Below are 17,266 nucleotides of genomic sequence, written 5' to 3'. Positions count from 1 at the left end.
TAATATGAAACCACATCATCCATTGAAGATATTCTCCTGGTTTAAAGAGAGCTTTTATTAAAGTTCACCTGCTGCTGCTAAGTTGCTTCAGTCGTGTCCGACTCTGTGCGACCCCAAGAGATGGCAGCCCACCAGACTCCCCCGTCCCTGGGATTCTCCAGGCAAGAACGCTGAAGTGGGTTGCCATTTCCTCCTCCAATGCATGAAAGGGAAAAGTGAAAGCGAAGTTGCTCAGTCGTGGTCAGCCCTCAGCGACCCCATGGACTGCAGCCTACCAGGCTCCCCCGTCCATGGGATTTTCCAGGCAAGAGTACTGTAGTGGGATGCCGTTGCCTTCTCCAAAGTTTGCCAATCATGGGTAATAAAATTTCCAATAGAGGATGTTATAGAATTTAGAAGTACTTTAGTAAAAGGTGAACGTGGGCCGTACATAGTTATAGCTTTTTGAATTTGTTGCATGTGATAAAAGTTAATACCCTCATATTGAGGTATTATGTGCCCTTGAGCGTCAGGATTTCTTAAAACTGGAAACGCGGAGAAACCATTTGCTTCAGAGACCTGTGATTGCAAAGCCAGCAATTCAGAGAGCCTCTGTCGTGAAGGAGAGTGAGTAGGTAGATTATTGTTATTCAGAAAGGTGTTGTTGGTTTTAATGTCAAAAGGTGTCTTAGGGGAGTTGTTGCCAGAATCATTAGGTTCTAGCAAGGGAGGGACTTTGAGATTTGTGCCCACTGGCAGGGGAGGAGCGCTTGGAGCAACCAGGGCAGGGCTTGTAGGAAAATTCTGAAATATTTTTATTTTGTTCTAATTGGGCCTTTCATAAGGTTTCATCGTCTAATTCATATTCATGTAATAAGTGTTCTGCCTGTTGCTGAATATCAGGAGGGCTAGAATTACCTTGAAATGGCAAAATCACGGCTTCAGTGAGAGCCCATAGAGGCCTAAAATCTATTGAGATATTTTTTCCCTGTCTGGTGGCACGTTCAACATTCTCTTTGGCCTGGTGCCAAATTTCTAAATCAAAACTACGTTCATCAGGGAACCAAGGGTTACATTCAACTGCTGTCCGAAGGCAAGCCTCTATTTGCTGAGACAAAACTGAAAATCCCTGAACTTTAAATAAGTGCTGAAGTAAAGTGGAAAAGTGATAGGGCTTTCCAGCCATTTGACCCATGTCTAAGTACTTACCGGCCTCATTAGGCCATGGGGTCACTCTGTCCGAATCTGCCACGTGTACCAGGTACCTGTTCTGGGCACCACTTGTTGAGGTCCTTTAATGGACCGGAACCTGGTGGTCCAGAGTCGATGATAAGAAAGAGAAAGAGAGAGAGAAAGAGGTTGATATTCCTTGGTTTATGCAGAAAACCAATCAAGTCCTTTGACACAGGGCTGTGTCACTCACGAAGGCACCTGGCGCCCTCTCAAGGGGGGTGAAGGCACAGCGTCTTCTCGAGAGGGTCTTAGAAGCCTGGGCAGAAGAGTGCGCACGACAGGTCTCTGCGCTCCAGAGAATTAGCCTGAGAGAGAGAGACAGAGAGACAGAGAGACACGGGGATCAAAGCTCTAATGGAGCAAAGTTGTTTTATTCAACATGTGTGGGTATTTATACTGTCTTACAAGATAGCTATTTTCAGCAGAGATAAAATCAAAACTTACAAGTTATCAAGGAAACATGAGGTCATCCATATGAAAGAGAGAGGGTTGTAAATAATCACTTTTACCATATGGTTCATAAAAAGGAAGAGGGTCATAAATAGTTACTTATCACGGCATGGAAAAACAAACGAAGGAAATGCATGCATTCCTAAGCCCCACCCCCACCCCTGCCCCGAGTAGTTTGCTGCTCCACTTAATTCCTGAATATTCAGGAATTAATCAGGGACAGAGGATTCATGACAGATCCAAAACAGCATACAGGAAGCCTCCTCTTAAATGCTTCCTGACAGTTATAAATCTTACGTTACATTGTATGATAATTGTTACTAGGAATAATATAGATATTCTAGTGATTGAATAGAGTTTCTAAACATCTGGTCTATCCTAGTAAAATGTTATCAGTCATAATTCTAGTTATTATCTGAAAGGGTGGGACGGACTGTGGCAGATGGCCAGTGAGTCTGGCTGTAAGAGGGGATGGAGCAGGTTGATGGGGAAAGGGGAAGAGGCCATCCCATGCAGGGACTGCGTAGGCAGACACAGGGAGGCGCGAGCAAGTCCCAGTGGACCAAGAGTGATGAGGGGACAAGCGTGGAAATGAGACAACAAGGAGCGGGGGAGAGGGAGCTCTTGGGGGAAGGTGAGACAAAAGAGACGGCAGCTTTTCTGAAGACTTGGTGTGTTCTGTGGTATCTTTTCGGGTTCCCACGTGGCGCTCGTGGTAAAGAACCCATCTGCCAATGCAGGAGACATAAGAGATGCGGGTTCGATCCCTGGGTGGGGAAGATCCCCTGGAGGGGAGGGCATGGCAACCCACTCAGTATTCTTGCCTGGAGAATTCCCATGGACAGAGGAGCCTGGCGGGCTACAGTCGATGGGGTTGCAGAGTCGGACACATCTGAAGCAACTTAGTAAGCCTGGACAGACGGACATGGCGTCTTTCCCTCCAGAGTCTGGACTGAAGAGGCCAGGAGGGCTCAGGGCACTGGAAGGGATCAAGCAGTAACTGTTCATGACATGTCTACCACCTGTGCTTGCTTCTTCCTGCTCATATTTGTATGGACATCAGCCAGCCCCATTTTCCCACGTCCCTTCCTGCGTTTGCAAAGGAAAAAAGTTTGAGAGCTAGCCATGATCCCTCGGTCCTCAGGGCAGCATGAGCGCAGCCCAGAGCCATCTTGGTTGGACAAGGGCTTTTTCCCCCCTCCTTTTTTAAAGCTCTCCTGTAATATTCTACTCTTAAAATTTTACTTATTTAATTTGGCTGTGCCAAGTCTTAGGTGCAGTACCGGGATCTTCCACCTTCATTGCGGCTTTCAAGATCTTTAGCTGCAGCACGCAAACTCTTAGCTGTGGTGTGAGGGATCTAGTTCCCCGACCAAGAATGGAACCCAGGTCCCCTACACTGGGAGTGAGGAGTCTTAGCCCCTGGACTACCAGGGAGAGTCCCAGGGTAAAGATTCTTGTGAACGTCATCCTTTCCTGTTAATATCATACCCACCACGTTCTGCCGCCAGAACTTCTCTCTCCCAGGAAACAGTGATGGAGGTTAGGATAATTTAGATATAATATTTTTCTGTGTACCCCTGTGCCCCTAGAATAGAGTGGACTCAGAGTTACAGGTGAATTTCTGCTATGAGACCATCCCCCCAAGCAAAATAAGGACAAATGAGGGCCTTCCGCCGTAAAGCCCCGTCGGTGGTCCCACGTGAATGGGTTGACCAGACTATTTCCAGGTGAAAAAAGCTAATTTTTAGGGATGGGAGGATTTGAGGTGCTTGCCATGGGCATACATGCGAGCCAGAGCTGGAGCCAGCTGCTCAGCTCCCTGACTAAAAAGCAGAAGAAGCATCTTTGAGATTTCGGCGAGGAGCATCCCTTCTATGACAAGGTTTCCAGAAAGGAAGCACAACCGCAGACTTGTCACCTGTCAGAGAGTTCAGATACTTCAGGTTCTGAAAGAGAAGCAGAGAGTTAACCAGAACAAGTGTCTGGTTACCATCGACTGCTCACCACATTAAAGAATGTTTCCAAGGAAGATGAGGAGGAGGAGGAAGACAGTGTTATGGATGAGACAGAAATGAATCTTGAAGATGGCAATAGTGACATCAGTGAGGAGGAACAAGTGGCAGCAAAGTCTGCTGACATGCAGAGGAGTGTGGCCTTACCTGCAGACCCCGAGGGAAAAGATGGGCATGGGCCACCGGGCACATCAGAGGAATCCCCCGAGGAGTTTCAGTTCAGTTCAGTTCATTTCAGTCGCTCAGTCGTGTCCGACTCTTTGCAACCCCGTGGACTGCAGCACGCCGGGGTCTCCCTCTCCATCACCAACTCCCAGAGTTCACTCAAACTCATGTCCATTAGTCAGTGTTGCCATCCAGCCATCTCAGCCTCTGTTGTTCCTTTCTCCTCCTGCCCCCAATCCCTCCCAGCATCAGGGTCTTTTCCAATGAGTCAGCTCTTCGTATCAGGTGGCCAAAGTATTGGAGTTGCAGCTTCAGCCTCAGTCTTTCCAATGAATTTTCAGGACTGATTTCCTTTAGGATGGACTGGTTGGATCTCCTTGCAGTCCAAGGGACTCTCAAGAGTCTTCTCCAACACCACGGTTCAAAAGCATCAATTCTTCGGCGCTCAGCTTTCTTTATGATCCAACTCTCACATCCATACATGAGTACTGGAAAAACTACAGCTTTGACTAGACAGACCTTTGTTGGCAAAGTAATGTCCCTGCTCTTTAATATGCTGTCTAGGTTGGTCATAACTTTTCTGCCAAGAAGTAAGCATCTTTTAATTTCATGGCTACAGTCACCATCTGCAGCGATTTTGGAGCCCCCCTACATATAGTCTGTCACTGTTTCCCCATCTATTTGCCATGAAGTGATGGGACCAGATACCATGATCTTCGTTTTCTGAATGTGAAGCTTTAAGCCAACTTTTTCACTCTCCTCTTTCACTTTCCTCAAGAGGCTCTTTAGTTCTTCGCTTTCTGCCATAAGGGTGGTGTCATCTGCATATCTGAGGTTACTGATATTTCTCCTGGCAATCTTGATTCCAGCTTCTGCTTCATCCAGTCCAGCATTTCTCATGATGTACTCTGCATCTAAGTTAAATAAACAAGGTGACAATATACAGCCTTGATGGACTCCTTTCCCAATTTGGAACCAGTCTGTTGTTCCATGTCCAGTTCTAACTGTTGCTTCTTGACCTGCCTACAGATTTCTCGGGAGGCAGGTCAGGTGGCCTGGTATTCCCATCTCTTGAAGAATGTTCCACAGTTTGTTGTGATCCACACAGTCAAAGGCTTTGGCATAGTCCATAAAGCAGAAGTCAATGTTTTTCTGGAACTCTCTTGCTTTTTCCATGATCCAGCAGATGCTCGCAATTTGACCTCTGGTTCCTCTGCCTTTTCTAAATCCAGCTTGAACATCTGGAAGTTCATGGTTCACATACTGTTGAAGCCTGACTTGGAGAACTTTGAGCATTACTTTACTAGCGTGTGAGATGAGTGCAATTGTGCTGTAGTTTGAGCATTCTTTGGCATTGCCTTTCTTTGGGATTAGAATGAAAACTGACCTTTTTCAGTTCTGTGGCCACTGCTGAGTCTTCCAAATTTGCTGGCATATTGAGTGCAGCACTTTCACAGCATCATCTTTTAGGATTTGAAATAGCTCACCTGGAATTCCATCACCTCCACTAGCTTTGTTCGTAGTGATGCTTCCTAAGGCCCACTTGACTTTGCATTCCAGGATGCCTGGCTCTAGGTGAGTAATCACACTATCATGGGGGATAGATTCATCCTTAAGGAATGATGCCAAGGTACATGATTCTGAAAATCAAAAGAAATTCTTTCTCTTTCTGACTTACTTCTGTCTGTAGAATATGCTCTAGGTTCTTCCACCTCATTAAGACTGACTCAAATGCATTCTTTTTTAAAACTGAGTAACATTCCACTGTATATATGTACCACAATTTCTGTATCCATTCTTGTCACTGGATATCTAGGCTGCTTCCATGTCCTAGCAATTGTGAAAAATGCTGCAATGAACATTGGGTGATGGGAGGGAGCTTCAGGAAGGAGGGGACACATGTATACCTGTGGCTGATTCGTGTGATGTATGACAGAAACCAGCACAATATTGTAAAGCAGAAAAAAAAAAAAAAAAAAAGAAATTCCTGTGATATAATCTTCTTCTCAGTAAGATATTTCTTCCAAACGATAAGGGGTCTTGTATTCATTGCCAAGACCTCTCTTCAGATGGTAATATCAGAACAGCCTGTCTAATGACAATGCATATGGATTCATTATATATCGTTTCTTTCCAACGTCTACAGAATCGCCCTCATTGTACTTTCAGTGTAACCCAGTGGGTGACATTCTGACTTGTGGTTTCCCCTTTGGAAAACTAGTCTTCCCACTTGGGAGCTACAGGTAGCCATAATTTTATCCCCCCTAAATATGCCTCCTAAACGTGCCCTTTGTCCAAGATCAACCCCAGTCTCTCAACCCCCCCCTCCCCGTAGCCCTCTTTGCTCCTCTTCTAGCACGATCAGTCCACTAGAGGGCACTCACGCTCCTCTTTTGCCGTCAGTTCCGTTCAGTTCAGTTGCTCAGGCGTGTCTGACTCTTCGCGACCCCCTGGACTGTAGCACACCAGGCCTCCCTGTCCATCACCAACTCCCAGAGTTTACTCAAACTTATGTCCACCGAGTCGGTGATGCCATCCAGCCATCTCATCCTCTATCGTCCCCTTCTCCTCCTGCCCCCAATCCCTCCCAGCATCAGAGTCTTTTCCAATGAGTCAACTCTTTGCACGAGGTGGCCAAAGAATTGGAGTTTCAGCTTCAGCATCAGTCCTTCCAATGAACACCCAGGACTGATCTCCTTTAGGATGGACTGGTTGGATTTCCTTGCAGTCCAAGGGACTCTCAAGAGTCTTTTGCCATAACCTGAGACAAATGCCCGTGTGTTCATTGCCACAACCACCAGCCCTCACTCTCTAGATCTGCTCTGGGTGAAGCTCCTGGGACAGACATCAGATTCCCGCAGGAACAACCTCATGTGGAGCAGGTGGCAGGATGGACTGGTGACCTGTAACCCACCCCAGGACCCAAGTCACTGCTGAGGGGGACGGCTCCAGGCACAGTGGGCAGTGTGGGCTGGACACGGGTGCCCAGACACCTAGGCCACCAGCGTGGGCACTGGGGGAAACGGCTGTGAACCTGTGGCCCTGTCACTCAGGATCTGTGCATGTGCCCTAGGCTGGGCTGCTGAGGAACCTTCCAGAATGGACCCTCCACAGCAGGAGACGAGTCCTCCTGGGCACTTCAGGAGGCCTTGTGCTGGGAAGGGTCAGGGGAGATGTGTCCATCATTGCGGCACAGGTTCTCCTGGGGGCTGAGGGGGCAGCTGGGGTCCCAGGTTCACCATAAACTCCAGATCAGGACCCGGGGTGCTAGGACGGGGAGGTCCTGCCACCCCGCCTCTCAGGACACCATTCCTGTGCTGGACACTCCTTCCCACTCCCTGCAGTGCAGGAAAAGAGACCCCAGAGTCCCTTCAAGTAGACTGGAAAATGTAGGTGCACAGGTGAGATTCAGCAGGTGGCCGTGAGGAGAGGGTGGTGTTCCTGAGGGGGAGCAGTTAGATGATGGACAGACTCCCGTGCACTGTCCGCCCAACTGCTAAACCAGCGGGTGGGCGGTTTTCCTCGGAGACTCCAGCCGCGTCCCTGCAAACATCAGAGACTTCTCACTTCATTGCTGTGCTTCCCTGTGACTCAGATGGTAAAGAATCCACCTGCCAATGCAGGAGTCGCGGGTTCAATCCCTGGGTCAGGAAGATCCCCTGGAGAAGGAAATGGCAACCCACTCCAGTACTCTTGCCTGGAGAATCCCGTGGACTGAGGGGCCTGACGAGCTACAGTCGTCCATCCGGTCGCAAAGAGTTGGACTCGACAGAGCGGCTAAACAACACTGCTTCATTGCTTCTAGCCAAGGTGCCTTAACTCTGTTCCCCCACCCAGTCCTGCTTCAAGCCTGTGTCCTGACCACACTTGGGCAACTCAGTTTGATGGCTTCAGTTTTCCAGATACACCCAGGTCATCAGAATGGTCATTGCCACCTCTGACCCCACCAGGATGGAGGCTGAGTCCTGCCCTCCTGGTGGGCTGTGCGACCAGGCTCTCAGCCTCCATATCCTGATTATCAGCCAGCTCCCAGGATGATTGCAGCAACTGAGCAGAGGGAAGAGGCAGGGATGATTGTTACCCATCCCTTGTGTCTGCAAGAAGACCTGTCGGGGAGGAAGCCAGGAAACGGCTGAACTTCCTGTCATTCGGAAGTGGCAGCGCTGCCTGGGAAATTTAGCATGGAACACACGGGTGTGGTCCTGTTTTGCAGACACAAGATTTTGAGTGTGGAATCATAGGTTTCCGTTGTGTGTCACCATCAACAACAATCCTACCCATGTGGGGCACAGACTGAAAATTCCTCACCCCAGGGAAATGTTGGTGTGGGGGCCAAGGCACTGCCAGGCTCGCCAGGGCGACCCTCTGTAGGGGCAGCTGCTGCAGAGACGTGGTCTCTGTTGGGAATAGCAATGTGTCCTCCCTGGGCATCAGTACCTGGCTCCCTGGCTCCCTCCCCGTCCCTGCAGTCCCCAGGCCACCTGCCCATCACAATCCCATCTCAACCCTCACAGCAGACTCCCAGCGACTGTCCCTGGGACATCACATGGCTCGTTTCGTCTCTTCAATTTTCTCCCAAAGCCTGCCTGGTGCTGTGCAGGGTCCTGTAGGTGCCCTGAAGGGTGTGTGTGTGTGTGTTTGATTGGCCCCTGCGCAGGGATAATATTTCAAGCTGAAGGAATTTGACAGTCATTTTTAAATGTTTATTTTAAATGCAAGAATTCACGATTAGGACTTCTACGTGGACTCAACCAGGGTCTGTCTTGGAGACTGGATCACTCTTTTTTTTTTTTTTAATTATTGATTTATTTTATATTTACTTTTGGCTGCACTGGGTCTCCATTGCCGTGCACAGGCTTCCTCTAGTTTCGGCAAGAGGGGGCTTCTCTCTGGTTGCAGTGTGCAGGCTTCTCCTTGCAACGCCTTCTCTTGTTGCAGAGCACAGGCCCCAGGGTGCGGGGCTTTTAGGAGTTGCTGCATGGCTCAGTTGCCCCATGACAAGCGGGATCTTCCCAGACCAGGGCTCGAACGTGTGTCCCCTGCACCGGCAGGTGGATTCTTAACCACTGGACCACCAGGGAAGTCCGATCCCATGACCCTTAATTGAACAAGCAGGTGGATGGAAAGAACAGGACGAGATGTATGAGGAGGGAGCTGTTAGGTAAAAGACCAGGACACCAAAACAGTGTCTAACAGGCTCTTTAATGGCGAAGCCGTCCCGGGCGGGGTTCCCAGACCCGAAAGAGGCAGGTCAAGGAAGTCCGTGGCCCAGATCGTGTGGGGGGTGGCTTTTATACGTTCGTTGCAAGGGATGGTCAGGCTAGATGGATGGGGGTCAGATAGGTCGCCACGCCCAGGCATCACAGGCTGACAGGTCCTTCTTCGTGGCTGGGGTGGGGCGGCTTTAGCTGGCGAAGTGTGCTGTCATCGGTCCTGGGATCTGCGAGGCTCCTTCCGATAGGGACTTCCCTCACCGGCAGGAGGGAGAGGAGGGGCGGCCCATCATGGCCCGCGGGGTCCGGCCTTACAGGAGCCTGTGTGGAGACCAGAAAGAAACTTTTTAACTGTGTGCAGCGAAGGTGGCTGAGAGTGAAGGGCCTGACTGGTGAACTATGGGCCCAGCTTAGATGAGAGGCCAGCGAGGAGTGGTGTTCTTGAGTCACCCAGAGCGAGACGGTCGTAGAGTGTGGGCCCGGATTGAGGTCTTCAGGCTTCCAAGTGTGCACGAAATCGAGTGGGCAGTGGGACAGCTAACAGGGCACAGACTGGAGATCTGGCCTCCACCAGGGACTTCCTGTGCGGGCCCGGCACAGTCTCCCGGCTGCCCTGCTGGTGGCCAGGGCTGTCCTGTACGAGACAGCTAAGGAGTCGCAGAGACACTGGTCAGCCATTATCGACCACCGCATCCCCTCATCGTCCCTGTTTTCCTTGTTAAATTGTGACTAACTGCATACGTGTACTTTGGTGGCCCCAAAGTGGAAGCAATTCAAGGGGCAGTTTGTTTTATTTATTTATGTTTGGTTGCGCTGGGTCTGTGTTGCTGTTCGGGCCTTTTCTCTAATTGAGAAGAGCAGGGGGCTACTCTCTGGTTGTGGCGTTCCGACTTCTCCTTTTGTGGCTTCTCCTCTTACGGAGCACGGGCTCTAGAGCACTGGGGCTTCAGCAGTTGTGGCACGTGGGCCCGTGATTACGGCTTCCGGGATCCGGGCACAGGCTCAACAGTTGTGGCGCATGGGTTAGTTGCTCCACCGCATGTGGGATCTGCCCGGATCAAGGACCGAACCCGGGTCTCCTGCATTGGCAGGCAGATAGAGTCTTTACCACTGAGTCACCAAGGAAGCCGTCTTTACAATTTAATTTTTATTAAAACATCTTATTTTGTATTGGGGTATGGCCGACTAACAGTGTTGTGATAGTTTCAGGTGGTCGGCAAAGGGATTCAGCCACATTTATATATATATCCATTCTTCCCCGAACTTCAAGGGGCAGTTTGTTCTGGGCATCTTTTTTCTTCCTTGTGCACCATGAATATTATTTTTTAAAAAACCTGCACCACCAAGGTACTGGCAGATGCCAACACCCTTTTTTTCCTCCCTCAAACACATTTCTTCCCTCACAGTCAGGACCAATGACAGGAACTGCTGAAATACGCAAGGGTTTCTCGAGAGCCTGTGACCGCGCAGCTCGCAGCACGCACGCTTCCCGCTGACGGAGTCGACGCGGCTGCTCCTGCTAGGCCGGCGAGCAGCTATGTCCCAGGGAACACTCAGCCGCACGTGCAGGGCCCGTCCTGACGCAAAGGAAAGCAATGACAGGGGAGCTGCTTGTCTGAGGGCTGCCACTGCCCAAGGAAACATCCTCACTTCTCTCTGGTGGCCATATGGGAAAACTTGCTGGGCTCAGCTTTCTAAACCATTAGACCAGGAATCCCCTGGTGGTCCAGCGGCTAAGACTCCACCTGCCAACGCATGGGACACGGGTTCGATCCCCGGTCTGGGAAGATAGCACATGCTGCAGAGCAACTAAGCCCGTGTGCCACAACTACTGAGCTCCTGCACTGCGGCTGCGGAAGCCCTGTGTGCCCTAGAGCCCATACTCCACAGCAAGGGAAGCAATGGGAAGCCCGGGCATCACAACGAGCAGCCCCTGCTCGCCACAGCTAGAGAAAGCCTGCGTGCAGCAACCAACACCCAGGGCAGCCAAAGAATAACTAATTAATTAACTTTAAACAACACAAGGCCCTAACTTTAATCAAGCTTTTCACTGAATCAGCAGAGGGATAGTGGTTCCGTTATATGGTATGGGGAACTCTCGGGAAAATCACTGGGGAAACCAGAAAGAACCCAAGACCCTCATTTGGACATAAAACCTGACGATGCCTATTAGACACTAAAACATTCTGGTCACTTGTCCTGCGGAGGCCTTACTTGCTCTGCCCATAAAGATGGGGAGTTTCTTTCAGTCTCTCAAGCCTGTTATCTCCCTGGTCTTTCGTTTCGCCCTTAAATCCCATTACAACAGACTTATTTACACTTTCGTGTGGTTCTCAGAAGCCTGGACTCTTAACAGAGTTGACAAAGGCAGTGTGTCGCAGTGGAAAGAACAAGGACTTTGCATCAGGCGGATGTGGGCTCAAATTCTGCCATGAGTGCTTTCAGCCTCCCTGAGAGCAAGCAAGCTGTGAACCCTCCCTGGTCCTAACACCTCCCTCAGGCGTGACAACCGAGATCGGCCCTGTGTGGAAGAGGACCTTGCAGGACGCTTGGTTCTGAACAGGTGTCAGCTGCGACGGATTTTCCTGTCGTTCCCTTCAGCTGAGCTTCTAAGAGTGGAAGCAGAGAGCGGTCCACTGGTTCCTCTTCCTACCTCCTCCCCTCGGCTGCCGTCAGTGTCCGCGTCCCCAGTGGCTGCAGCATAAAAGCCCCACGTCCTGGGCCGGTTCTGCAGACACTACACGGGGTCCCGCCACCCCCATGCCTTCCGCCCATTTCCAACTCTGGGCCTGGGCTCACGCCCCTGCCTTAATCAGAAACGCGCCCCTCATTTCTCTTGGAGGGTTCACATCCCAAAGACCCTCAAGGATGAACTCAGGTTCATAAACCATCACCGGTTCACCCCGTGCCTGGGATTCCAATCCCAACAACACTCAGTTCCTAAACTCACTACAGGAATTGTCGTGAGGAACCTGAGGAAGTGTAGCTTGTGTTTTTCTTCCTTTGGCCACACTGTGCAGTTTGCGGGATCTCAGTTCCCCAACCAGGCTAGGGCCTGGGCTCCGGGAAGTGAAAGTGCTGAGCCCTAACAGCTGGACAGCCAGGGAATTTCTGAAGCTGTCGTGTGCCGCTTGAAATCTGCACAATCTCTCAAGAAGGGGTGTCTTTGCTTCCCATGGCTGCCGTAACCACCCAGCACACACAGAGCGCAGTCCTGTCGGCGAGTCTGCAGTGAACCCGATGGGGCTCGAATCCAGGGTCAGTGGGGCTGTACCCCGCCTGGAGTCTTCAGGGCAGGATGTGTTTCTCTCCCTTTCGCTGGACCCTGGGGGCTGCCTGCATCCAGGGCTCACGGCCTCTTCCTGTGTCTTCACCGCTCATCACTCCTGCCTCTGCCTCTGCTCTCACGTCTTCCTCTCTCCTTCACTCTCTTGCCCCTACTTCACCAGGACCAGGATGATAACACTGAACCACGTGGAGAATGCAAAAATAGAGTCCCCCCACGTCACCATCCTTAACTTCATCCTGTCTGCAAAATCTCCTCCTTTGTTGTGTAAAAGGAGGGATTCACAGGGTCTGGGGTTAGGGCATGGGCATTCTTGCTTCTTCCGTGCAGAGGACTCAGAGTATTGTGGGGTCAGGACCACAAGGGGATCTATTCTGGAGCTGGTCCCCCGAACCTTGTCTCAGGGTCCCTTCCTTCCCCAGTGTAGGCACAAAGTGTTTGCTGAAGCCAAGAGCTCCATTTCTAAGTTTTGCTCTTTACACTTAAGGCCGCTGCCAGGTCTCAGCCTTTGACTGCAGGAGGTGAGGGTCCCCTGGCCTCTCACACTTGGCTGTCACTGCTGAGTGACAGGAGCGAGCCCGTCCTTGTCTCTGGTCCAGGCTCAGGTTACCAGCACCTGATTCCGCACTCCTTCTCTCTACCACCCCCCACACCTCAACCCCGAGACAGCATGCCAGCCGTGCACCTCTGTTCTTATCCCCACTGCTCCCCTCGGATAAAATGTCCAGGATACCGGTGCCCTACTTCCCAGTCCTGTGGTGAGTGATCTGATCCAGAAACAACTTGCAGGGCTGGCTTCCGAGCAAGAGCCACTGCTGGAGTGGATGGTCTCCAGTCCGGCTTCCTGGAAGCAGAGCAAGAGAGAGGATTCTGGAGTTTCCTGGAGGGGTCACTGGAGGGAATCCGGGCAGCACAGAGCCAGGAGCTAGCCAGGGTCAGGTCTGAGGCGGGGTGGCATGCTGCAGCCTTACCGAGGGGCTCTGAGCACACACTTCAGCCCATGGCCGGCCTCACTTGGGGCTCCAGAGCCCTGCGCTAGGCAGTCCTGGCTGCTGGCTGCTCCCAGGAGTGGGTGGGGGGCAACTGTCTGAAGAGGGACTGTGGCTCAGCTGAGGGCAGTCTCTGCAACAGAGTGAGGCCTCTGTGAGACCACTGAGCAGCCTGGGTACAGACACCACACCGTGCACCCACGGCACGCACTATATCGTATAAATACTTTGAGAGAAAAGGATGAGACTCTCTGGGAAATAACATCAGATGCTTTGGAAACAGAGGTGGCAATTAGGATTCTGATCTGGGCTGAGATGAGAGATTATAAGACGCCAAAGCACATGAAAGGAAGTGAAAGTGAAAGTCGCTCAGTCGTGTCTGACTCTTTGCAACCCCGTAGACTCTAGAGCCCGTGGAATTCTCCAGGCCAGGATACTGGAGTGGGTAGCCTTTCCTTTCTCCGCGGGATCTTCTCAACCCAGGGATCGAACCCAGGTCTCCCACACTGCAGGTGGATTCTTTACCAGTTGAGCCACCAGGGAAGCCCCTCCAGAGCACAATCAGGGTTAAACAGTCACTAAGAGTAAGGACGCGCTCCAGGCCCAGCCCAGGGGGAGGCATGTTCGTTACACCTGTGTGTGTTTATGTGTGTGCACCTGCGTGTTTGTGTGTGAATATGTGTGTGTGTATTTGTGTGTATGTGCCTATATATACGTGTGTGTGTTTGGACATAGGGAAATGTTTGTGTGTGTTTATATGTGCATGTATATTTGTGTGTGTTTATCGGTATGTCTCAATGTAATCTGTGTGGACATGCAGGTGTGGGTATATGTATGTGTATTCGTATGATTACAGGCATCTGTGTGTGTGTGTATGTTTCTATGTGTTGTGCATCTGCCTGTGAAGGGGGTCAGGGACAGACAGGCACAAATCAGCTGACACACAGGAGTTCCCAGGCTAGAAAGGCAGAGACAGAATGAGAGGGAGTAGAGGATGTCAGGACCCAGGAGGAATGGGAGGAGAGAGAAAGCTAGAGTTGAGACTGTGGGCGGTTCAAAAAAGGAAAGGACTTGAGGGCTTTGGGCGGGGGCTGGAGTGTAGGACCGGAGGGCAGGGTTTCCAGGCTCCAGCTGGGACCAGGCTGAGAAGGGCAGGGCTGCTCTGCGGTGCGGGGTCGGGGTGTCTGGGTGGGGAGGAAGACCTGCAGGAGAGAGAATGTCCACCCGGGGGCGCCAAACGTCCTTCCACAGAGTTCGCCAGACGCTGAGACCCGTGAGTGGATGAAACCGACTCACCCTAGCGGAGGCTGAAAAGGAGCCAGAGCCGAGGAAGGAGAGGGGATCGAGGACAGAAGAATCCAGAACACGAGATGGGGGAGGGGAGGAAATGGAGGACGAGTGAGACCGTGGTGAGCAGAGCAGCAAGAATCTAGCAACTGGAGAGGGCAGGGCGGTAGAATCAAGGATGGGGCAGGCCTAGGAGTGTGCAGAGCCCAGAAAGGTCTAGAAAAGCCGGGGAGAGGAGACGAATTTAGGGGGCCGGGGATGAACACATCCTGCCCTGACGGACGGGAGGGGAAAGTCGGGGTGAGGAGTAACTCGGCGGCGGGAAGTGGGGGGCTGCGGGGGCCTTCTTGCGCAGTTTCCGTTCTTGAGGAAAAAGAGGCCCGAGTCGCCCCCAGCGCTGCTGGAGCCGCCAGCCTCCCGGCCGCCTTGGGCAGCTCAGGGCTTGTTGGATCCACACCGGCCGCGCGCTTCCCCTTCGGCGCGGTCCTTCCACTCCGAGGGCGCCTCCGCGGCGCAGAGCTTCTCCTTCCCCCTGTTCTGTCCCTTGAAGACCGGCGCCCGGGCCCTGTGCCCCGCGACTCCTCTCAAGGTCCCCAGGGCCCCGCCGGCCCTTCTCCCTCAGGTCGGGAAGCGGCCTCCCAGCCCCGCGCCCAGCGCTGCCCTGCTCGCCACACGGACCCCTCCTCAGGGCTCCCCGCCGGAGTCTCCCCTTTGAAGCCTCTCCGGCCCTCGGCCCTCCTGCCTCCTGGCCCCTGCAGGCCCGGCCCTCGGCCTGCGCTGCGCCCGCCTGCGGGACCCTCAGCCCAGCAGGAGAACAAGGTCAGCACGCGACCAGGCAGGAGGCCACAGCTACCATTTCTCCAGGGTCAGCTGTATTGTCAGAAAGGCAGATAGACTTGGTAAGACGGTAACAGCCAAAGTTTGGTTTCAAATTTTCTCCCAGTGTTTGCGGCAATGGCAATTTAGGAGCCAATATATTAATTCAAATCCGACGTGTTTTTTCCAAACTCGTTATCGTAACGTTAGTGACATTTCTTCAGTTTGAAATCACTCTTCGGTAGGCAGGTGCAACTGGTATTTATAATTAGCAAGGAAACTTAAATCTCTGCTTTAAACTTGCCACAATGATGCCTCTTCTTAAACAATAATATATGACGTCCTTTTAAGATTTTCTGAAGGTAGTACAGACAGCGAACGGATATATCAATAGAAATTAAATCAGTCACTTTTGCTGGTTGGTGTTTTATGCTTTTAAAGACGTACATGAGCTTATTTTTTAAACAATTCAGGTATAACCGGCTGTATGTCACGGATGTTATCTTCTGTATGTAGTACAAGTCCTTTTAATAAGGATTAAAAGTACAATATCCTTTTCATCAGGTATGCAACCAGCCAGTTTAAGGGTTCTCGGACTTGCTCCATTCCATATATCATTACTTTATTATTTATGAATTTCTTGATCTTCTCTGTGAGGAATTCAGCAACCATACCCACTAGAACTTCCATGGTCTTGTGCTTCTTCAGTGAAAGAAGTAAAGCCCTGGGGAAAACTTCAAGTGCCTCTGCTCCTTTCAGTCCATGCCCAGAATTTATTTTCTCTGACAGAAGTCAGGGGGTGAAGTCACTGGCCAGTGAGTGTGTGACAGGGAACATGGCGCCACTTGAGGGAAGAGGTGAGTTCACGCCCACTTGTTTGCCGCCATGATGACTAATCCTAAAAGTTCGGGGAGGATTCAGTGTATAAGTCAAAGTCAATAGTATATGTCACATTGTAGTTTGAAAATGTACTGGTTACTTTAAAATCTCTCTTGATATTGATTTCTAACATAATTCAACAGTGATAAGAGAATAGACTGTGTATGGTTTTAATACCTTTTAGACCATGACATTTTTGTACCTTGCTTTATGTCCCTGGATGTGTTCCAGTGTCTCCTAATGTATGGGAACTTGAAGAGAATTTGTATCCTACTGTTGTGTGAAAATCATGTAAGTCTTAATTATGTTGAATCGGTTCCTTGTGCTTGTCAGGGCTACTATATCCTCTACTTCTCTGCATATTCGTTTGATCAATCTTTGAGAGTTTGATATTGAAACTCCAAAACAAATCTTCATTTATCTATTCAAAATATAATTATAATATACAGTGGAAATACATGTAACCTTGCTCTCTATTTTTCACCAAGATTTAAATGTAAAGCTAGGGTAGTTCTAGTAACACAGTTCAGTTCAGTTCAGTTCAGTCGCTCAGTCTCAGTCGAGTCCGACTCTTTGTGACCTGACTTCTTTGTGAATCGCAACACTCAGGCCTGCCTGTCCATCACCAGCTCCCAGAGTTCACTCAGACTCATGTCCATGGAGTCAGTGATATCATCCAGCCATCTCATCCTCTGTCGTCCTCTTCTCCTTCTGCCTCCAATCCCTCCCAGCATCAGAGTCTTTTCCAATGAGTCAACTCTTCGCATGAGGTAGCCAAAGTACTGGAGTTTCAGCTTCAGCATCATTCCCTCCAAAGAAATCCCAGGGCTGGTCTCCTTCAGAATGGACTGGAGATAAAAATGTAAAGCTAGGGTAGTTCTAATAACACAAAACAGAAGCATTTAGAAATCTGTTTTGTGTTACTAGAACTACCCATGGAGAAGGAATGGCAAC

At 50.7% G+C, this 17,266-nt stretch overlaps 1 long non-coding RNA gene and 1 pseudogene across 1 annotated transcript; one reads left to right on the top strand and one right to left on the bottom strand.

Annotated features, from left to right (window-relative positions):
- LOC102178350 overlaps positions 1–17,266 on the top strand; it is a 58,648-nt pseudogene that overhangs the window by 18,439 nt on the left and 22,943 nt on the right.
- Positions 9,026–13,274, bottom strand: LOC108637985. The gene is made up of 2 exons (XR_001919496.1): positions 13,086–13,274; positions 9,026–9,376 (listed from the first exon to the last, which is right to left on the bottom strand). It is a non-coding gene; the product is annotated as an uncharacterized LOC108637985 (long non-coding RNA).

This window comes from Capra hircus, chromosome 18 (genome assembly GCF_001704415.2).
Source record: "Capra hircus breed San Clemente chromosome 18, ASM170441v1, whole genome shotgun sequence".
In the NCBI taxonomy this organism is placed as follows: Eukaryota; Metazoa; Chordata; class Mammalia; order Artiodactyla; family Bovidae; genus Capra; species Capra hircus.
This window is presented reverse-complemented; position numbering and strand designations above follow the sequence as displayed.